A 24928-nucleotide genomic window follows, 5' to 3' on the forward strand; every position below is an offset into this window, starting at 1 on the left:
ACATGATGACGCCAATTCGGAACCCCACCACGCCACCCAAGGTAAGATACAACACAGCCCATATTGCAACCCGGGGCATAGTGGAACGCACATTCGGAGTGCTCAAGTCACGCTTTTGCTCCCTTGACCATTCTGGTGGGCAGCTGTTATACGCTTCCCCAGTAGTGTGCAGGATCAGAGTGGCAGCATGTGTCCTGCACAACGTTGCAACACGCCGGGGCCTGCCGGTGGACATAGTGGTGCCCCCACATCCCCAACCACATGCACGCCCGCTACACATGGGAGGGGAAAGTGCACGTGGTGAGGCAGCCCCTACGCAGCTGGTGGCTAATTACTTCACATAAAATCACACCCCTGTGGAGTGCACACAGCCCTGGCACATACCAGCTGAGATTGGTCACTTGGAAGTGTTACATTGTGTGCATCCCTACCTACCCAAACACCACCAATGCTGTGTCATCAAAAGACATACATCTATGCTGCTAAATTCATTACCCCCTTGCTAAATACAACATGAGAACAGCACCATGTCACCCAACCCCTCCCCAGCTCCACCACCAAACACACCATGGCATGTCATGCAATGTGAAAGCAAACAAAGCAATGCACAAGACCTGACACAAGTGTCACAAAGTACACAGTCCCTAATGGAAACTGCCCACACACAATATGCTCCCAGTAATGTATAACTAACAGCACACATTACCAAATAGTTACCAGCAACACAATACAGCAAACCAGCATGGAAAAATGCAAAAACATGACAGTACTAAGTTCAAGTAGTGGTAGTCTTACAACCTGAATAAGCCAGCACATCGACCCCTTACAACTGTAGAGTGTTGCTGCCAGGCAAATGTCTCAGTGTACTGCATACAACATGAACTGCATCTGCAAAGTAGATGGCCTTGTGAAGACATGAGGAAGGAACCTGCAGATTAGGAGGAAGACATGGGTGCACAAGCACATATCAATACACCATGCAGTGTACAATACAACAACAATATCCACTAGGGATGTCTACACAGTATTCACTATAGACTGCCCACACAGCTCATGGGAGCCCAACATCACTGTGTAATTCACTGTCACTTGGTCACACCCTTTGCAAGCCCATGGAAATGGGAAGCAGGAGGGGTGTGTGTCTCACGAACCCAAGCATCTAACCCAAACTCAGGACAAGCCTGCATGTGCCCAGCCGGAATACAGTGGATGCCCACGGGAGCCACACAAGGCAACACACTGATAAAAATAAACCATGGCCATGTAGGGGGAAGGGGGGTGGGGGAGACCACCCAGGAGGTTCGAGGACAGGGTGCACAGCAACACCCACCTGCGTGGATGTTGCGAAAAAAAATACCTCCATGGGCTCATGGCCTGCACGGCTATGCCATTGTGTGAGAACTGCTGTTGCTCTGCTCATCCTCTGCTGCTGCATCAGGAGGCGGTGGCACTATGGGAGGCAGCCCACGCAAAGCCCTGGTATGGTCCTCCATGGCAGCAAGCATGCAGGTCTGGAAGGTCTGATTCTGGAGGATTAAAGTGCAGAGATCCCCATGCAGCACATCACGGGTTGCCTGCATTTCTGCACGCATGGCCTCGCGTGATGCCCGGATCTCCTCATGTGTTGCATGCAGCTCAGCTGAGAGCGAACGTGTGAGCTGCTCCAGCTGCTGTTCTGCCCTTAAATTACTGGAAGCCTCAAGTGCAACCAGAGTCTGCCAGAAGTTATGTAGTTCTACCCTCAGGGCTTCCCTGTGGCCCTGGGACTCAATTAATATGGATTTGCGCAGAGTCTCCAGTGCCGCCCGTCTGTCCCTGTTGGACGCCAACATGTCTTCCCTGTGTGATTGGCAAATGGAGTCTGTTGCCTGCTGTTGTTGCCCCATCTGCCTTTCAGGGGGGATAATGGAAGTGGCCACCCTCTCCATTGCCTGAGCCATCATTTCTACTGGTGCTGCCTGTTGGGTTGCCATACTGTACATGGAGTGTTCCCATACAGTATTGCCTGGTGGCACACGGCCACCGCGTCGACGGGCACCACACCTGTTTGGGGCAAGGCGATCTGCACCTTGCTGTGCTGGCACTGCCTGAGGCTGCAGGACTGCATTCCCCCTCTGATCTGCTGGCCCAGGAACAGGATCAGATGCTGTGGAGTGTGACCCTGCATCCGTAACCACCAAAGGCGGACCTACCAACACTGACATCCCCATAGAGGGTTCTACCCCTGGTGCAGGTGTGTTGGACAGAACAGAATCCCTGCCAGAAACACTTACCTGCGACTGCACATAAGTCTCATCATCCGATTCAGCACCTGAATAGAGGTCTGGGAAGGTGCACAAGGAGACACCCCTGGACAGTATGGTCTGCAGTAACATTGGGTTTTCACCCACCACCACACCACGTCCCCCACTGGTGCCCGTGCCTGAGATTCCTCCTGGGTCTGCACCATCTCCTCAACCTCAACAGCATCAAGTTCATCATCACCTGCAAAAACATGAAAGACAACAAATGGAAACAGGCATGAGCACCATAGCACACACATAGGCCGTGACAAGCCAGAGATCCAGTACATGATTTACACATGTCCCACATGACTATAACCCTGCCATGCATGCACTGTCAAAGAGTTGGAAGTGGAGTCAAAAAGGCAGACACTGGGGAGAGCAAGATGGAAAAGCAACACATTTGCAGCATGTTGGGTAGCACTGGCATCACACATCAGGCTGTGAGTCGCATGTCCAATACACATACATGACACATGCCACCACACAGATGTCATGTAGCATAGCCACGTTAAATTACAAAACTACAGTAATATGTCAGTGAATGAGTACTGTCACACATCCATGTCACATCGACATGATGCGAAGATTAATGCTGAATAGTGTTGCTAAATATGCATGTGCCACACACTGAAACACATCCAGTGTCCAATAATACAGTCATTGTGGGCTGATCAATGGTTGGCCACTTTAACATTACAGGAAACATCTGTCATGTTCCACATGCAAACAGGCCCTATTAAAACATTTCTGCAGCCCAATACTCCATCGGCCTGAATGTTGTAATCATTAACATAACCAGGTAAAAATAGTGGCCCAGTGTGGGCTGTAAACAATGACCGAAGCATATCACATATGTTGCAATAGGGCAGAAAAATGCGTAGTAAAAATGGGAGAGTGTAAACCATCAGCCTCTGAACAATGTAGTTGCAAGATGACAGTTGAAGGTAAAGTGCACTAATGTGGTCCTAATTGGCAACTGTGGGCAGAAGGGATACAGTCATACCCAAATCCAAGGCACGTGAATGTATGGGAGGAAGCAAACGGGTGACCCATAACACTCAGGAGTACACACCCTCACCTGGCACTCAATCAGAACCCGTCACCCAAACAACATATACATGGATTACACACACACGCATGGGCACTCACCGGACAATGCGTCGTAATCAGATACATCTCCCACACCTTGGATCTGTTCCTCTGTGACGAAGGTCCCAGAAACAGACTCATGTTCAGTGAGTTTGTTGTCCTCTTGTGGAGACCCGCCGCCAGTCACCAGAGTAGCGGCATGATTTGAAGCCAGCTTGTTCTTTGCTCTGCGTTTCAGCTCATTCCACCGCTTGTAGCAATCATCGGCTGTGCACCTCACAAATCCAAGTGCACTTATGCGGTCCGCGATGGTCTGCCAGTGTGCCCTACGTTGACCAGGTGTGGTCTTGCACCCTGCAGTCACCAACATTTCGCGGTTATGTGCCGACACATAGGTCACAAGTGCATTAAGTTCGGGGGTCATTAAAGCTAGGCTTCCTTGACGTGCCGGACTGTGTAGCCGTGTCTGGGGTCTCAACCTGTAGTGCCAGAATACCCTTCTTCCTCTTCGTCAAAGGTGGAGCAGAGCCTGAGTGGCTTGCGCCGCTCTGGTCAGTAGGGGAAGAAGCGCAGGTGGACTGGGTAATGGGAGTGTGCGAAGGCACAATGACCATAGGTCTTGGTGCAGGCATTGGCTGAAGTGTGATGTTGGCAGGGGCAACGTCAATTTGATGGACCAGGACCAACACTGTCCCGGCTGGGAGACTCAGAGCTGGGGTGGATAGAGCTGCAGCTGCCCCTGCAGCCTCCCCACACTGCCTACTTGGGGCAGCAGATGACATTGCTGCCCCAGATCCACGTGGCCTGACGACACCAACTTGCACCGGCACACGTGGCTTAGACTTGCTGACCTGGAAGTCAGCCTGGGAGTCATCCTGTGCCGGCTCAGGTGCCACAATGGGCTGGTCCAACAAGGGCTGAGCTGGGATGGTGTCAGCCACGTTTCCCTCAACCATGGGGGGGGCATGGGTGTCCCTGATTGGTCCTCCACACATGGGGGTCTAGGGGCACCATGCAAATCCTGGCCACATCCCCTACCGCGCCCACCACGCCCACCTTTTGGAGGTCAGCCACCTTTGCCTCCCTTACCGCTTGGTCGCATCCAAACCATGGCACTGATGTTGCTGTGCGTATGGGAGTTGCAGTAAACAATTGTCCTGGGCAATTGGGGGTGAAAGGGGTAGGGTACTAGATGGAATTCGTACCCTAGTGCTCTAGCAAGGCTGTCTGTGACCCCTGGGGGAACGCAACGCACAGGCACCCCAAAAACAAAAAGTAACGTGCACGCAACCCTTCGTAGACCACGTGCGTGGAAAAAGGAACCCGCACTATGCTGTGGCACCCAGAAACACAAAAACAAGCATAAGCGTGTTACACGCAGCTTACAATGACCTCTGAAGGGGTACGCAGCACATGGGGCAAGCACATTTGGTAAATGTGTGCGCGACTCACCATCTGCCTGGAAAAAGAACATGAAAAAGATTTGCGTGTGCGCGTAGGCAACACCCCCGCCAAAAGAAGAACTGTACGCTGTCTGAGGAGACAGGACAAAAGAAGAACTGTGCGCTGTCTGAGGAGACAGGACAAAAGAAGAAGTGACCGCTGTTTGAGGAAACAGGTCCAAAAAAAATAAAGAACGCTGTCAGAGGTAACAGGGAGTACCAACTTGAAACGCTGTTAAGTAATCGCGTGTGAACCGACAAGAAGTACAGAATTCACCCACTCGCTCTCCACGAAATGCACGTACAAGGGAATGGGATCCTACCCGTACCTTTTAAAACAGCCCACACGTACAGCGTCACTTACACGTGTACGCGCTAAAACTCTTTCCTCCAATTACACGAGCTGACACTCGGACGTGCAGTTTTTGGACGTGTACGATGAACATGCACCCGTGTTGATGGAAACGCCCGTGCGCGTCACGTCACTTACGTGCGTAGGCCCTTTTCTCGGATTACACGCATCCACACGCGGACGTGCAGTTTTTTCACACGCGCTGAACCACTATGCCCACGTCACGAGGGAAACGCCCGTGCGAGTCACGTCACGGAAGCGCTTACGCGCTAAGGGCCTTTGGTCCAATGAAACCGCGAACGTGTGCTGACACGCGAAGGGCCTTTCCTCGAATTACACACTGACGTGCAAGATTTTCACATGCCAAATCACTCCGTATCAAGCTGGCCACGCAACAACACACGGAAGACCACGCTCCTGCCCAGAAGGCCGAATTACTGCCCCCCAGAGCCCTGAGCACGCTCCCACCTGCCATCTGCTGCTGCCTGACTGCCTGCTGCCCATGTGCCCTGCTATTTGCTGCCTGCAAGTCATTCAGGGGTGCAGTTGCTGTGACCACCCCTGCTGTAACCAAATACTCCCGATTGGGATACCATCGCTCCACAGCCCAGCCCCAGGACCCAGTTGCCCACCCACTCCTGCCTCTGGGGTTGCCATGTTGGGCACAACACCATCTGGCACCACTGGCAACCCCCAGCCAGAGAGGCAGAGGGCCACCAGCTTCAGTGCCGGGGAAGTTGGTGTCCAGGTGGAGCAAGTCCTGGGGCAGTATGATGCCCTCTTTGGAAGTTCGCGCGCCGACAATGAAGGACGGACCAGGATCTGGATGGACATCGTGACTGCCATCAACGCGGAGGGGGTGGCAGTCCGCGACTTACAACATGTCCACAAGCGCTGGGAGGACTTCAGGTCCAGGACCTTCAACAAGGCCTGGCCCCTCTTGAAGGCAGCGGATGCCAAGGGGCGCCGGGGCCACCTGTCCGACCACCAGATGAGGGTCCTGGAACACATATGCCCAGCGCTCCACGTCCAGGTCCTTGAGAGGCAGACCCGTCTGGAGTCGAGCGGTAAGTGTACATGCATACTGATAGGACGCTGTGCGTATGGTGGTGTGCCAGTAGTGTGCATGTTGCACATGTGTTTTTGTAGGGCCGTGTAGGGATGTGTATGAACAGGGGCATGAGGCTGCCACATGTGAGTCTTCTTAGGTGTGAGACACATCAATGGGGTATGTGTTGGTAAGCATGCTGTGCAAATGCAGGTGTGGGAGCACACATGTTTGAATTTCTGTGTATGTATGTTGGCATGGTTGTGGTGTCACACATGGATGGTGGTTCCTGCTGCATGTATCTGCACTGTGTACATGTGCATGTGTGTGTATTTGACAAGTGTGCAACTGTGATGCAAAATGGATGCACGTGACACTGATATGTAGAAGGCTGAATGCCAGATGTGACAATGTATGGCGATCGCATCACTGCAACAGTTGGAGGAAATGTAGACATGCATGTAACTGTGGTGGCGTGTGTGCATGTCTAGTGCACTCCCTGTGTTTCATGTGATGTCAGGCTCACCTTCGGCTGTTCATGCTGTTGTATGTGTATGGATGTTGCTGCCTGGTGCAATATTGCTGTGGAAATACTCATGTGTGTGAGTTGAAATTACATGTCTGTCGTGGAGTGTGATGCCATGTCTGAAGTTTGACACTGCCACTCATGTGCAACTGTCATGTGTGTATCAGTCCATTGTACAGTGCCCTGATGTCTGTGTTTTATCTCTCCCTGTCTGCAGCGTCAACTGATGAAGAGGGCGGAGAGGGTGCTGTGGAGCACAGCGGCAGGGATCGCACCACTAGCCGGAGACGCAAGGCCGGGCTCCCCTCCCAGATTGTCATCTCGTCGGGGAGTGAGGAGTCTGGTGCCGCGTCCCAGGCCGCAGCTGCCGATGGTAGGTCCAAGAGGCAGAGGTCTGCGGTGGACTCCTCGGCAGCAGAAGGGGCAGCTGAGGCCCCACAGGGTCCAACGGAGGAAGATGGCACCGAGTCATCCAGGTTGGTGGGGGGTTTGGTGGAGGAGGAGGCCACGGATGGGACTGGTGCTAGTGGTGCAGTGCAGGGGCAGGGACAGGAGGCAGCATGTTTATATGTTTATGTTTATAAGAGCAACATGACACACAGAAAAACCATGTTGCACAGGCATTACAATGCCACATCAAAATGAAAAGAAAACACAGTATACAGCTTAGTAGAATCTCATTAGGCAATGATTACCATAGAAAATACATGTTCACTAACTAGTAGACTCCAGCAGGTAATCCATATAAATTAGGCAGAGGAACCAATAAAACTCTGGTATTCCAAGTCTGTCTAATTAATACGGAATCAGATTCTTCCATGGACATTTCTTTTTGCATATTACATATTTTCATGATGCATAAAAGATGGATCTATGTGATCCCTGCGACTACACACAATTGCAACAGCCGAAAATGAAACCCCCTTTAAACCATATAGATATACAGGGGAGAACCCCGGCAACCTACCCATATTAATATAATATCACATACCCCCAACATATATGTGTGGTGTAAAGGTGGTGTTTAAAAAAAAAGTCTGGCATTTCCGCCGTCGCAATTGTGAGGGGGGACATTTTGGGCCATTTCCTAAAAGATGACCTCAACACTTTGTCCACCGCTTTATGCACAGCATCAGAGCATTGGAAATGGATAGATCAAATATTTCAGACTGAATCCCTTGGATTTCCCTTCGTTGGATGCCCAATGTCCAGTGCACATGCCGAGATATTTCCAGCTAGGAAAGCCAATAAGATGGCTAAGGAGATTAGCACACCTGCGCAGCGATGAAGCTGCAACCTATAGTGGCCAGGCCTAAACCCAAATGTGAAGTGTCCCAATCTGTCATGTGCATCCCTGTCACTGTCTTTTGCGCGGATCTCTGCCAATGTCCATTGTGTGCATCTATGGTGTGGTTCCTCCTTCACATCCCTGTCAGTCTCTCATGTGCTTCCCTCTCACAGTTCCCCATGCACATCGACCATCACACTCCCTTGTGCATATTCCCAGTCACCGTCCCACGCACTTATCCTTTATAGAGTCCTTCACGCATCCTTTGTTACAGTTCCTCTTATGCATCCCCATCACAGTCCCTTGCGTGCATCCCGAGTCATAGTCCCTCACCTGTATCCCTCATTCCAGTTCCTTGTACACCTCCCCATCACACCCTATTATGTGAATCCCCTGACCCAGCCCTGTTTCAGGACCTCATTCACATCCAGGTCATAGTCCGTCACATGTATCCCCTGTCACAGTCCTTTGCACAGATCCTCATCACACCCCTTGGCAACTCCCTTGTGCGCATTCCCCATCATAGTCCCTTGTGGGCATCCCCATTGCAGTCCCTTGTGGGCATCCGCATTGCAGACCATCATAAACATCTATGCCATAGTCACAGAGGTCCATCCCTGGTAATGGAGCTAGAGTGCGTCTGTGTCACCCTCTCTCACGTGCATCCCCGCAATAGTCACTTGTGTGCATCTCTGTCAATGTTTTGCATGTATCCCAGTCACAGAACCAAGCGCACGTCCCATTAACGTTCCCCATGTGCGTCCCAGTCACGGTCCCTCACGTGCATCCTCTACACAGACCCTCATGAGCATCCGTGTCCCAATCCCTCACGTGCATCCCTGTTGCTGTCCTGCATGAGAATCCTCGCCATAGTCTTGCACGCGCATCCTCAAGCGCAATTTGAATTAATGTAAAGCAACACAAACGTGAAAGAAAATACTGAAACACATAGCAAACTTTAGATCAACTTTTGCAATCCCATTTAACCCCTGCTTAACCAATCTTTTAAAGTCCACCCCTATACTAGGGGAGTCCTACAGAGTCAACTGGAGTACTGGGGTGCAGTGACCAAGGGCAGAGGAGAAAAGAGGCAGTTAAGCAATGTGCAGAGTAGCGTCTATGTAGGTTTTCTTCAGGTTTGCAGGTAACAGTAGTTTCGGAATTGAGCACTCCATGGGTTGCTCACCCCAGTGGAACTCAGGGTGTCTGGAGGGGGGTGCAAGTAAAAGCTTAACTGCAGCCCTCCAAGAACACACGATCAATGCAGCAAGACAAAGGTAAGCCCCTAGTCTTCATTATAATGCCACATCAAAATGAAGAACACTCAGTGTACAGCTTAGCAGAATCTCATTAGGCAATGATTACCATAGAAAATCAATGTTAATTTACTACTAGACTCCAGAGGCAATCCATATAAATTAGACAGAACAACCAATACAACTCTGGAATTTCACGGCTGTCTAATTAATACGGAATCGGAGCATTTCTTTTTGCACAGTACATGTTTGCATGATGCATACAATATGACCTCAACACCTTTTCCACCGCTTTATGCACAGCATCAGAGCATTGGAAATGGATAGATCACATATTTCAGACTGAATCCAATGAATTTCCTTTCCTGGGATGCACAATGTTGCCCAGTGTACCTGCCGAGATGCTTCCAGTTTGGATAGCCAATAAGATGGCTAAGGAGATTAACACACCTCCGCAGAGATGATCTGCAACCTATGGTTATCGCCTATGTCAGTCAATACTGCGTGGAGCGCTCGCTTTGGTATCCGTGCAGAGCCTGTTAACGCAGGTTCGAATCCCGGCACGGCCAAACTCAGCCTTTCATCCTTCCAGGTCGATAAATGAGCACAATAATAAGCAGCGCTCAGATACCTGAGGGTTTGTAGCGCTATACAAATGCTAAATTATTATTATGGTGGGCAGGCCTGAACCCAAATGTGACAACATCAGCTTTTAGACTTCCAAGAGCCCTGAAGTCAGGACGCTACACACCTGCTAACACAGCCGTTAAAAGTAGAATGTATGTTTGATGAAGCACAATATAAAGTGGATACTATTTTAATTTTCTGCAAATGTCTAATTTTAATACTTTGTGTTTTAAGATTTGTTCTCCCATTTTGAATCAAGCTGTGCTGGCTCTAAAAAGAAGATGCCATTTTATATAAATGATCCTTGTTCTTTTTCTCTGCGGGAGCTCGCTAGAACTAGGTGCCCTCTTCGATGATCAATACAACTCACTTGATTGCTGAAATGTTCACTCTTCGTGCTCTGTCTTTTTGGTGCTGAAAGCAGATCTATGGTTGATTCCGACCTCTTCAAATACTATTCACAGACCAAAGGGACCAGGTCCCTGCAGTGCCTCGGTCATTATCTCAGCATCAGCCATAGCAAGGCAATTATTTGAGTTGGCTTTTTAATAGCATGCACACTATTACATCAGAACATCAATTACTGTATTCTGTTTATCAAACTTCAGTGAATTAATGTGTGGAGAAGAAAACAGTACTAAATGTAATAATTTATCATGAACTTTCTTTGAAAAAAAACTTTAAACCAGACGTGACTGTTAGGTGGAGAACTGCACCTGCTGCATCTGGGATCTTGATGTGCTCAGCATGTCACGCGTTGATTTCTGCAATGGTCGACTCATCCTTTCACCTTACTTATGTGTTATCATGTTTTATGCGGCAAGGGTCCATGGTGAAGTTACATTTATTGTAACATCGTTTTATTATTGTTTTGCCACCCTCGGTAATACGGAATGGGTTCAACTGATTTCAAGGTACCTTGGGTTGATTAGGAAACTATCAAACTGTTTGTGGTATTGATATATGTAACATTGCCTGGCATGCAATGTCCCATTTATTGTGGCACAATACCCTGCATCTCGGTGATCCGCCTACCACATTCCCACCACAGATATGCCCGAAAGCCAGCTTACTGAATCTCTCCATGGAACATTTCCAACATCTCCTTTCCTGAAATGTAGGCACTCCATGCCATTCCCAAAGATGTACCTGATGCAAAGTACCCCATAATTGCTGTCTTACTCAACCTCTTCTGAGTGTCCTTTACCCCTGCCTCACTCTTCCTTGTCCCAGTGTCCCATTACCCCTACAGACTCTTCCTCATCCCAGTCTCTATTACCTCTACCTCAGTCTTCCTTGTCCCAGTCCTCCAATACCATCAGCTTCCTCTTCCTCCTCCCAGTCCCAATGCTTTGCCTCACAGCTCCTGCGACATTCCCATCACAGTGCCATATTTCCCTGACCTCCCACATCCCTAGCACATTCACCCATTGCCTGCTACTTTCCGCATCCCTGTCAAAGTCCTTTATCATCCACCCCCTCTTGCATCCCTCTGACAGACCCTATTTTGCACCATTCTCCTCATAGTTCTCCATTGTCTCTACTCCCACATCCAGATTACATTTTCTCATTTTACCGCACATTCTGCATCCCTGTCATAGCAACCAATTGTCTGCTGTCACAGACTCTCATGTGCATTCCCTGTCCCAATCTGTCATGTGCCTCCCTGTCACTGTCTTTTGCGCGGATCTCTGCCAATGTCCATTGGGTGCATCTATGTTGTGGTTCCTCCTTCGCATCCCTGGCAGTCTATCATGAACTTCCCTCTCACAGTCCCCCATGCACATCGACCATCGCACTCGCTTGTGCATATTTGCAGTCACAGTCCCTTGCACTTATCCTTTATACCTTTGTTACAGTTCCTGTTCTGCATCCTCATCACAGTCCCTTGCATGCATCCCAAGTCATAGTCCCTCACCTGTATCCCGCATTCCAGTTCCTTGTACAACTCCCCATCACACCCTATTGTGTGAATCCACTGGCCCAGACTCTCTTGTGCATCCCTGTTTCAGTAACTAATTCACATTCAGGTCATAGGCCCTCATTACGACCCCGGCTGTAAGCGAAAAACGATGCCGGTAAATGATTACCGGCATCGTTCTCCGCTAGGTACGATCATGACCCGTGAAAGTGCTCTTAGCGGCATCGTAGTTAACGGTGCCGCTAACTGCACCAAGGTCGCGCAAACGCGACCTTCCACGCCGTAAAAGCCGGCATCGCGCAAAGGTACGCGAATCACGAACCAAGCGGACATGCTCTTAACGCCATCACAAAGGCCGTTAAGTACCTTACCGCCATGGTGCTAATTCCGCCATCGCGAACCAACCCTAAATGGCCATGTGCAGTGTACCCAGCTGCCACAGGTGCACAGAATCAGCACAGGTGGAGGCAATACAGACTCACCAAGTACAAAAAGAGCACACCCCACCCCTTCCCACACCCAGTCACACTCCACAATGATTCCCATACGACTAGCAATGTTGGGGCTGGAGGACCTGATTGCAATGCAAGTGCTATAACTACAACAACAACAACAGGCAGCACAGAGGAGATGCAGGAGGAGAAGGAGGGCAAGGCAGGGCCAGCAAGCCCCACCAGCACAGCAAGTGCCACCACGCAGGCAGCCCCCAATCCCACGCATCAGAGCCAGTCCATTCAACCTCACCGCTGAGCAGATCCACACCCTGTACCGTTTGGACTGGGACACCATCACCACCATCGTGGACATGATACACAACGACATCGTCAGCATGATAGAAACTCCCACCGCCATCCCCCCCTACTGAAGGTAGTGTCCGTGCTCCACTTCCTGGCCACAGGCACCTACCAGCACACAGTGGGGCACTTGTATGGCATTTCACAACCATTATTCTGACGGACACTGATCCAAGTGCTCGATGCCCTCCTCAAGCACAAAGACAACCACATCTCATTACCACGGTCTGCCCAGGAGATTGCAAACACCAAAGTAGGTTTCCATGCACTAGCCGGCATACCTGGTTGTATTGTTGCCATCGATTGCACCCATGTTGAATTGGTGGTCCCACTTGCCATGGAGGTACCGTACCGCAACCGTAAACTATTTCACTCAATCAACATGCAAATGGTCTGTGACTCCAACAGGATCTTCACACATTGTTGTGCCCGATTCCCCGGATCAACCCATGATTCAATGGTCCTGAGGAACTCCACAATACCACGCTACATGGAGCGACATGCAGGGCCAAGATCCTGGCTACTCGGTGAGTCCCATGTCATGGCCATGGACATATGAAGTGGGTAGGTGATTGACGTACCAATGCATACTTTACCTGGCTTAAAGGGGGGGGTGATGCATACTTCACCTGGCTGAAAGGGGGGGGGAATGATGCATACTTAACCTGCCTGCGAGTAGCAGAGGCAATGGAGCCAGCTCATACCCTAAAGCAGCACAAATGTCAGCTGAAACCTGTACACATAATGCCCAATGTTAGCAGCCCTACCATGTGAATGAAGGTGTGCCCCAACCATGACACAACCATCTGCAAGTGCATTGTACCATTTCGGACCACATTGACTTCAATGAAATGCACCTACATGCACGGCACCAAACACCATCAACTGAAAGGTGTGTCCCCATAACTGCGCACAAAGGAGGCACATGACGGACAGAAACATCAATACACCATTACACAGACAGCGAGGCCCCAAAAATGTCCCTATCAACATCAGTAGTGCTCAGTGGGGTCATCATGAGGCTGACAGCAATGTTGCCATGATGTGAGCGTTGATATCACAGGACACGTGCCAGGTCACCAAAACAAACGCCATAAACGAACACAGTGGATGGGCACTCACAAGGCACTTGACCCCGCTGCATACATTGGTTGATGGCATGCAAAACAGTCCATGAGAGGAATACACATATACTGGTCACACAGTGTGAATCCATTTGTGCATGTCAAATTGGTACAAAGTAACAGTCAAATGCATGCCATGGTGGCACATCATGTTTGGTATTTGATGTCATGACTGACACATACATTGTTGCCCACATACAGGTGATGCAGGCTATCCCCTGAAGAGGTGGCTCCTTACACCAGTCTGGAACCCACAGAACCAGCACAAGGAGGACTTCAACCGTGCACATACACGTACCCGTATGGTGATTGAGCAGGCATTCGGCCTACTGAAGGCACGGTTTCGCTGCCTCAGCAGGTCTGGTGGGGCACTCCTGTACCGCCATGAGAAGGTTGCAAAGATCGTCATGGCATGTGTCATGCTACACAATATGTGCATCAGACGAAATGTGGCCCTGCCCCCTGACGCTGAACTGCAACCACCTGACGATGAGGATGAGGAGGGTCTGGATGGGGCAGCACCTCAGGGAGGTAGCGATGCACAGGAGGGGCGTGAAATGCATCAGACTCTGATCAACCAATGTTTCTAGCACACACAAATGGGGGGTGTCACATGGAGATGGCAATTGGGGAACTGTGTGTGTCTGGGATATGGACACTGCGGACTGTTCACCAATAAAGCACACATACGCAATGAGCAATGTCCACACATGTGGTTTGTGGTCAAGAAAAAATATATTGTAAAAGTGAATTCAATTAACACACCCACTCCCCCCGCCACCCTCCACTCCCCAACACACCCACTCCCCCATCCCCGCTCCACTCCCCAACACACCCACTCCTCCCTCAACTCCCCAACACACCCATTCCCGCCTCCCCCCTCAACTCCCCAACACACCCACTCCCGCCTCCCCCCTCCACTCCCTACAAAAGTGCATGGATCCCTGTGTCGCAGTGCCTAATGTGGAATTGATCCACTGGGTGGCCTCTACTGGCAGCCCCCTCTGCCGGCCCCCGGGGCACCCCTGCCTGTACTGCGCAGGTTCCTGGCCGACCTGCGGACGGGGCTGCTTGGATCAGAATTGGCAGCGAAGGAGGTACTGGGCTGCTCGCTACGCCGCATGTCCCTCATTGTCTGTACAAGCTCACTGAGCACGTTCCGCACCGCAGCTAGTTCAGCACAGATGTCTTTGCTGGAGGATTTGATGGCTGCCTTGACAGTCTCGGCACTTCTTTGCATGTCTGCACTGGCACCTCCACAATCGGCCACATGCTACGTGAGGTGTGAGGACAGTTGGTGTTGCCTCATCAATATTTGGTCCAGCGACTGTTGGTAATTTGGGGCATTGGATGATGCAATTGCCGGGCTCATTAGGCTACTCCCCTCCTCCACACCTCCCACTGGGCAGGGAGTGGCTGGCCAGGAGTTCTCAGGAGATAGCCCCTGTGTGTTGTCATCGTGCAGGCTACTTAGGGACAGGTGGGGGGACTGAAGGTCGGCAGTGGGGGGACATTCTGTGTCATCCTCATCATTCCCCACATCACTGTCAGAGCAGGCTGCAATGGCAGCAGTCTCCCCAATTGTACTGCTTCCTGCAGACACATTCCCCTCAGGGGGCACCAGTTGTTGCGTGTCTTCTGTGGGTGGTAGCATGCTGCTTGCCTTGGGGATCATCGCTGCCCTGCGCTGTGTTGTGGCAGGCAATTTTGGCTGCTGTGATTTGTTTTTGGGTCCAGCAGAGGTGGAGGGTTGGTGTGCTGTTGCCTCTGGCCTGGCCTTCTTGGCAGGTGTGGTGCCACTCTCGTCCCTGCCGGTGTCCGATTGGGAGCCTGTGGTGGAGCAGAGGAGGGAAAGTGTTATTGATGGGTCAGCAGACATTGAGCAGGCATTGTGATGACTGCCATGAATTTGAAGGATAGATGGTGCACTTTGTAGGCTGTGACATGCAGGTTGTCTCCCTTTTGGGTTGGTTGAGCATGCAGGAATGTGGGTGCCTACTGTGGAGTGTGCATGCTGCATGTGTGCAGGGTGTAGGTCAATGATGCCTGTTGGCAGTCTTCTGCTGATGTGTTGCGTTAACCCTAAAGGGCAACATTGTGATTCCCATGTAAGTGGACTTCAGGGATTTTCGCATGGCTTAATTGGAGGCACCTACCTGTGTCACCTGATGTCGGGGCTCCTCTCTCCATTCCACCGACCCCCTCGATCCTCTCAATGCTGATCGTCGTGGCACATATCTCCTCCCTTGGCTGCATTTTAATTGGGGAGTGTGCTCCTCTGCCAGTTGCCATGCCCATGTTGCGGTTGGCCGACAGTATGGTCCGTACCCGGAGCCGGAGGTCATCCCACCTTTTACGGCACTGTTTGGTGGTGCGGGGTGTAGTTCCTACAGCACTGACCCGCTGTGCAACTAGTTCCCATATGGCCTTTTTGCGTGCTATGGCCGGTCTGGTCATTTCGGTGGAGAATACGATGTCCGCCTTTTCCTGGAGAGTTTCCGCCAACATTGTTAGCTCTTCCCTGCTGAAGCGGTCCTCCCGCTGCCGATCACAGGCTTTTTTACCAACTTTTGGCATTGTGGGGATGCGTGGATGTGGGTGTAGTTTTCTGCAAGGTCTCGGGGTCAGATGTGCAGTGGTTGTGGAGGATTGCAATGGATTGTGTTTTTAAAGATGGCCGCCGTGCTCTTTCCCATTCCGGTGCAATGGCGTAATTTCTGGATCCGGCTTTTTACGGTCACCGCTAATAGCGATCACCGCTAATAGTGGTGACCGCTATTTGCGGTGCACGCTAACATCAGTGGGTAGGGAGGCGGTGGTGCAGTTTACACGGCATACGATGGCGGTAGCTGACGTTTTTGGGAGGTTACCGGCATGGCGCTGATTACATTAACGGCATGGCGCAATGCTCGTGCCCGAGAGGTCGTAATTTGCCGCTTTTAACGGTTCAAGACCAGCACGGACACGTTAGTTGCGCCATGCCGGTAATGTCCATTACTTACCGCCGCGGTCGTAATGAGGGCCATAGTCTGTCATGTGCATCACCTTTCACAGTCCTTTGCACAGATCCTCATCACAGTCACTCACGTGTTTCCTTATCGCAGTTTGTCATATGCATCCCTCTGCGCGCATCCCCATTGCAGTCCCTTGTGGGCATCCCCATTTCAGTCCCTTGTGGGCATCCGCATTGCAGACCATCACAAACATCTATGCCACAGTGCCTTAGGGCCATCCGTGTTAATGGAGCTAGAGTGCATCTGTGTCACCCTCTCTCACGTGCATCCCCGCAATAGTCACGTGTGTGCATCTCTGTCAGTCTTTTGCATGTATCCGGTCACAGTCCCTAGCACACGTCCCATTACAGTTCCTCATGTACATCCCTGTTATAGTCCCTCATGTGCATCCTCTACACAGACCCTCATGTGCATCCATGTCCCAATGTCCCAATGTACAACAGGACAGAGCAACTACCGATCTGTTGTACTAAATTATACTTTGAGAACAGGCCACTTATCTAAGCAAAAATGACTGGTGCTGGCTGACAAGATATTTGGTCCATCACTAATACATGTAGTAGATTGTATTATCCTGGAACACACAGGGATACAAAGGTTTTTAGGGAATATGGGGGATATTTAAATGTGTAGTGCAACATGATTTGATTGCCTTACAAGGACCTTCAATTGACTTGTAACCTGACATCAAAAAAACAAAGGGTTGTCCCAAAGCAGAAGGGAAGGCTTCATGTGCAATGAGCCGGGAGTCTTGCAAGAACCAGGTTTCGTTGATGAAGTGGATATCAAGGCCTTCTGTTGAGATAAGGTTGTAAATGTGTGGGGATTTTAAGCAACAGATCTAGCATTGATCAGAATGCACTTTAGGCCACCGCTTGGTTGTTTGTTTGAGTTAGAGAGGTGTACATTCTGAGGGAGCTGGGCATGGGAAAGAGAGATGTTTCCTGGTGTAGAGGGGTGGTAGGATATAGTTTTGAGGGAGGATGAGGGCTGAAGTGGGATAGCTTTAATGAAGGGGGGGCTGCTAGGGGTGTTCAGGTGGATGGCTGGTGTTTGGCCTACTGATGGGGTCCTACAGAAACAAACAACAATCTCAGCTACAATTTCACCAACACATGCAATCTTGTGCATATTGTAAGAAAAAACGAATTATTATATTTTGACATCAGAATATTGTCCTCAAAATAATTCACACAGTTTTATGTTATCAAATGCAATGTGATTTGTATCCAAAATCTTCAACTAGAATGACATTATTTCTGTTGACATTTGTTTAAAAGTTCTTTTAGGTATTTTCTTTTAGGTATTTATTTTTAGATCTTTTTATGCTTTATCCTCTGTTTTTCTCTTTTCTTTTATTCCTATTCTTTTCTTTTGAGCACCTTATTCTTTTTTTTAGTTCGTTTTTTTGATTTTACAATTAAATAATCATCGTGCAAGTAATATCTAGTTCTTTTCCTAGAAAGAAAATAGTGTCAATTCTATCACTGGATGGCTGCATCACTCCAACCCTAGAAAAAAATCAGTTGAAATCATTATTTCTGTTGAAAATATCTTACACGTAAAAATCAGTGTTCAACTAAAATGCATAATATCCAATACCAAATAATAGTGCTATTAACATGGTGATGGCATATTTAACACCATGCCCAATGCTGATCCTGAGAATTTTCAAGGAGGCCTGGGTCCATGCCCCAGTTTTTCCCCAATGAGAAGCAAGCTTCTATCCTCTGCAAGATCCGCTTGTCGCGCATCTTTTACCTGTTCTTCGATCCAGGGGTTTTTCTGTCCCTGGGGATCCAGGGTTCAAGGTCTCCTTCCAATCCACGGAGCGCTGGGGGAGTAAGGTCTAGATCAAAATAGAAATAGACAGATTAAGAATCAAGCACACCAAACGTGTTCTTCTATTGCCATTATTCCATCTCCCTTCACCACCTGCAAGAAATGTTCTGTATTATACAATATACAAACATTACACAACACCACAATCTCATGCTTCTCCTTTCTTTTGGAATGTAGCTGAAATAAAACTGTGGATTACGCAACATAGCATATACAATGTATACAATGATGATATTTGAATTAAGGATATTTTAAATAACTTATGGATTAAGGACAAAAATACAATATGGCACCTCTTTTATCATTGACTGTAAATAAGCATGTAGTTTCAACATAATCAAGTTCAATATGGCATTTTCAATCAAGAAAGAAAAGAAACAAATTATTCATTGACTACAAAGATTCAACATCCATTCAAAACATGTTATTCTAATCAAACATCAACCTGTGATTTTTACCAAAATAAACAAACGCCAATCTGCAACTCTTGACTCATTTCTACTTTTCTTTTTTTAAATGTATTTATTTTATACTTACCTGCAATACACTTCTTATTTTTTTAACCCCTTTTTCCACTTACATCGTAATAGTTATATTGACACCTACATACCTGTTACGGCAAATCCCTCCAGAGCAAATGCCATTTCACTTTGACCTCAGAATAACAACTACATTTTTCACTCGCTACTAGTTTCTCCAGTTTGTTCCAGCCTTTTCACCTCATGTTTTGGTTGACATGACTTGATTTGGTTAACATAGGCAAATTGTTTTACAGCCAAATCTCCCTCATTTATTCCAACTCTGTACACTACAGGTTAGGCTTTGTCCATAATATTTTATGGGCTGCGCCAGAATGTCAGAAATTCTGCATTCTTATGTTTACCTTTCTCAAAGTCAAACTTATAGACTTGGTCACCTACGTCATATTCTCTGACAGATGTGTTCCTGTCATACTATGACTTTGCAGTGTCAGCTGCATTTTCCAAATTCAGCTGTGTAAATGCAAATGCATGTTGCAAGTGCTTTCTCAGCTCTTCCACATGTTCGTGTATTGTGACTATATTTACCAGAACCGGTTCATTGGTCTGGTACAGTAAATGTTGTGGCAAAACCATCTTCCTGCCTGTTAGCATCTCATGTGGGCTGAGGTTTGTTCATCTGTATGGTGTTGACCTAATAGTCATTAGCACCAGTGGGAGTTGCAAATCCCAACTGGACCCTGCCTCAGCTACAAACCTTTTTAAAATATCAACAATTGACCTATTGCAACATTCCACACCACCAGAGGAAGAGGGTCCGGATGAAATGTGCAGTTTCTTTTTTACACCAAAGATTTGCTACATCGTTGTCATCACTGCAGTGGTGAAATGACTCCCCTGGTCTGATTCTCTCCTTTGAGGTAAACCAAACCTAGAGAAAATATGTTTAACTAACAAAGTGACTGTCGTTTGTGCACTGCAATAAGGTGCTGGAATGCACTCCAGCCACTTGGACATTAAACAAGTGACCGTTAACAAATATCTGTTTCCGCGTGCTGATCTTTGCATGGGACCTACAAAATGGCTTTGTAAATCTGACCATGGAAGTGTGAGACCTCTATTCATTAATGCTGCCCTGTGTGTTGGGAAAGTAGGTTAAAACTGTGCACACACATTGCATCCCATTTTATATAGCTCTACATCTTGGGACATATGTGGCCAATTGTGCCATGATAGATATGTGCCTTCCACAAAGCTCTCAAAACTTAGCTATTTGTCTAACCACCAAACTGTTGATTTTGCCTGCAATATATGTCAAGCTCTCTGGTCGTCCCCTTCCCTTCCTCCTCACCTGAGTCTTCAGTGGAACGGTCTAGGCGCTCTGTCTTCTTTCTTAGGTGCTCTTGTAGTTTCCCTTTCGTCTTCTTCCTGGTCTTCTTATTGTGCAAAAGGGACGAGCTCCCTGGGATGCCACGCTGTCGGTAAGTGAGAAAACCAGACAGTGGGGACTCCCTGGAGCCCGTTCCTGGGCAGGGAAAAAGCCACTTGGCAGAAAAAACCCTGCTAGCTGGTTCCACTTGAAAGATAGCGGGAGCTGGTGTACTGAATGTCTACTGTCAGATGGGTCCAGATCACAGTAGAAATTCTTGGGTGAAGATCAGAAGCAGTCCAAGGGGTGTGGACAAGGAGAGCCACTGAAGGGTAAGTATCACCAGGATGCAAAAGAAGAACGGGGGAGACACAAGGCAAGAGAGGGAGGAGGAACGTAGACAGAGAGAGAACGCCAGAAATGCGGGAACCAGGAAACGGAAGGAGAGACAGAACGAAGAGAGACACCGCAGAACGCGGCTACCGAGGAAAGGGAGAGAGAGCTCTGGGAGAATCTGGAAGCGGGAGAAACAAAGAGTAGGCACAGATCCAAAAGGAAGACAGAAACGGGAGAAAAACACACGCAACAGCGTTACCTTCTCAGAGCAATGAAGGTGCAATGCAGGGAAAATCGGAACGAACCGGCACTAGTAGACATGGCGGCCATCTTGGGTGCAACAACTAGACCGATGCATCCAGACGCCCGCCGACGTAGTGGAACAGCTAATGGCGTCTCCAGACGACCCACAATCGCCACCATGCAGAATGCATGATAGTATGTCTCCGTCTACCCGGGGGCCCTCTCGGTTTGCCAGGATGTAATTTGTGGAACCTTCTGATAAGTAAGGGAGCACGTAAGTGCCTTATTGGTTCCCATGACCATTGTGCAGCAGGATATCCCTTCCAGTGCACCAAGTATTGCAGGACACCATGATGGTAGCAGGAATCTACTAAATGAGAGACTTTGTATTCAGCAGGTTCCGACGGGGTGGTGCTGGCCAATTTACCTGATCTTCTCTTATAAGGATCGGGTTGGTAAGGCTTCAGAAGAGAGGCATGAAAAACAGGGTGAACATTTTTAAGGTAAGTGGGTAGCTTGAGGCGAAAGGCCACTGGATTTATCTTCTTGATGATTTGGAATGTCTTTGTCTTCATGGGTTCACCACGTTGTTTGATCTGGACTTCAAATAAAAAGGCGTTAGCTACTGTCTTGAAATCTTTGCCTGCTAACAACAAGTCGTGACCAAGGTCCACCTCATTATCTAATCTGTACTTGCGGGATAGGGCATCAGCCAATATATTCTCCTTGCCGGGTAGGTAGGTGACCTCAAAGTCAAACTGGGAAAAAAAATACGCCCAGCGGGCATGTCGGGCATTACGGCATTCCATTTGTTGAAGAACACGAAGATTGCTATGGTCTGTGCGTACTGTGAAACGATGCCTAGCCCCTTGGAGAAGATGTCACCACTCCTCGCAGGCATGTTTGATGGCCAGTAACTCCCTTTCAATTACAGAATAGTTCCTTTCGCTGGAAGAAAGGGTTCTAGAGTAATAGGCCACTGGATGTTCCAAATTGTCTATACCCTTTTGAAGAAGGGCTGCCCCAATAGCTCCTCCCGATGGCTTCCGTCTCAACTATGAAGGGTAAAGCTTGATCTGGCTGCATAAGGATCGGTGCTGTAGTGAATGCCTTCTTTAAGGCTTGAAAGGCAGTGTCTGCTTCTTGTGTCCAGCTAAACAGTACTCCCTTCTTTAGCAAGGAGGTCATCGGAAGGACCAAATTGAAGAACCCAGATATGAATTGCCTGTAAAAATTAGCTAGCCCTAAAAAACGTTGAACTTCCTTAACGCTTCTGGGTTCAGGCCACTGAAGAACTGCTTGGATCTTACTTGGGTCCATACGGATGCCTTCTTGAGATAGAATGAAGCCCAGATAGGATACAGAGGGGCAATCAAAATTGCATTTCTCTGGTTTGACATAGAGTTGGTTCTCAAGTAGGCCTTCCAATACCACCCGCACATGTTTCCGGTGCTCTGTAAGGGATGATGAGTAGATCAGAATATCATCTAAATATACTACTACGGTAGAATAAAGGAGGTCTGCCAACAGTTTGTCCATAAAGCGTTGGAACACAGCTGGGGCATTCACAAGGCCAAAGGGCATGACTCGTTATTCAAAATGACCCAGAGGTGTCTGAAAGGCTGCCTTCCACTCATCCCCCGGTCTAATGCGGAGCAGGTGGTACGCTCCCCTTAGGTCCAGCTTTGTGAAGACTGAAGCACCTTGAACCGCCTCCAGTATTTTTTGATCAGAGGCATCGGGTATCGGTCCTTTATGGTGAGTTGGTTTAACCCGCGATAATCGATGCAGGGGCGTAGTTTGTTGGAATCTTTCTTGGGTATAAAGAACAATGAAGCCCCTGCTGGCGACTTCGATTCCAGAATGAGCCCGTTTTTCAGATTGCTATCCAAGTATTCTTTAAGGGCTTTGCGTTCCGGAAGGGACAAAGGATACATCCTCCCGAATGGGATTGAAGCATTGGGTATAGTTTCTATTGCACAGTCTTCATTGCTGTGAGGGGGAAGGGAATGTGGCTGTTTGTCGACAAACATCTCTAGATAGTCTTGATAATGTTCTGGCACCAAGTGTAAGGATGCAGCCAACAAAGGACCTCCCCTGCTGGATAGCCAAGTTGGGTGAGACTGATGTAAACATTTGTTAAGGCAATAGGAAGATTGAAACTGTATGGTGTTGGTAGACCAATCTATGAGAGGGTTGTGGTGGCGCAACCACGGGATCCCTAAAATCACGGGGAAATGAGCCACCTTGATAAGGTCAAACACCATCTCTTCCTGATGTTGGAACAGCTGAACATGGAGAGGGAGCGTTTAATGGGTAATGGGGCTGGAGGTCAGGGGTGTACCATCCACCCCCTCCACTGGAATGGGTTGATTCCTATTGAGGATGTGTACCTTCTTCTCCTTTGCCCAGGAAACATCGATAAAGTTCCCAGCTGCCCCGCAATACAGCATGGCTAACGCTTCCCAGGCGGATGAAGATCCTATGGTCAATTTCACCTGAAATACCATCAACCGGTTATCCTCTCGGGGTGAGTGTGACAATGTGTTGTTGCAGGGATTCTTACGATCTTCCCCGGACCAGCCCCTGTTTAGGTTCGGGGGAATCGTTTCCCTGACGGGGTGGAGGAACCTCAGGAGAGTTGCGCAGTAAATGTTTATTGGATCTGCAATACATGCATAGGCCCGGATCCCTTCTTCTCTTCCTTTATTCACATGTTAAGGGTCCCCTGGTGGTGCCTATCTGCATATGTTCTTCGCCTTGCAAGGGAGTCGGATGGTCACCGGAAATGGAAGAAGACAAAGGTAAGAGAGGTGGTCTAGCTCTTCGCCGTTCTTGTCTCCTCTCGCTTAACCTGAATTCAATCTGCAAGGCAAGAGATACAAGTTCCTGGAATGTCTGAGGTCTGGCAATGCGTGCCAACTTGTCCTTAATGTCCTCATGTAGACCACAACGAAACAATGTCTGTTGGGCTGAGTCAGGCCGTCCAGCATTAGTTGCTAGACGCCTGAAAGTCGTCACATACGTTTGAACATCATGGGGTCTTTGTCTGATCTCAAGAATGGCTTCATAAGAGGCGTATAGTACTTCTGGTCGTTCAAAACGTATCTTAAATAGTTGAATGAATTGATCGTAATCATTGGTCGAAGGGTCTGATTAAAGGATAAGGGGTGTAGTCCATGCAAGAGCGTTCCCCACTAGGTTTGAGACCAGAAACCCCACCTTGGCTTTGGCCGTCTCATACCCCCAAGGACGGAAGGCGAAGTACAATTTGCAGGCGTCTAGAAATTCATTTAGGGTCTTAGGGTTTCCGTCATATTTCCCAAACGGTAAAGGAAGCGGGGGTAAATCTCCTCTGGCTTCAACTCAAGCTGCAACCTGTTGTCTTGAAATAAGCAATGTAACAAGAGGACAGGCCTTGGAAAATAAACATGGTCATTGTGCAGGAGCGCAGGAAGAAAGAATGGGATGTCTCATTTTTCTTCAGAGCGCAGGAAGAGAAGATGGACAGTGATGCAGATTGCCAAAGAACAGTGGACTGAGCTGAAAAATCACCCAAGATCTTACAGGAAGGGCTAGAATTTTCTAGAAGGCTCTGTCACTTGCTAAAGTTGGGAGTGACACGAGGGGCTGGAGTGAAGGATGGGACATCGTCAGATAGGTGCGTAAAATGTCCAGAATCTATATGTAGTGGGCTGCATTCTGGAGAAAAGGATATAATGGGCTGTGAGCTGGGCTTTATGGGCGGCTGTGAGCAGGGCTTTTTGACCTGGGCTTTTTGCATGGGTCTATGACCGGGTATTTTACTGCATGAAGGAGTCCTGCCTTGGGCTGTGATAGAGTCTCATGAAGAGGAAAAAGAGGAACCAAAATGGATTCCTCCTGTCCGATGC

Source organism: Ambystoma mexicanum, chromosome 13, assembly GCF_040938575.1.
Source record: "Ambystoma mexicanum isolate Mex_15411 chromosome 13, UKY_AmexF1_1, whole genome shotgun sequence".
NCBI lineage: Eukaryota > Metazoa > Chordata > Amphibia > Caudata > Ambystomatidae > Ambystoma > Ambystoma mexicanum.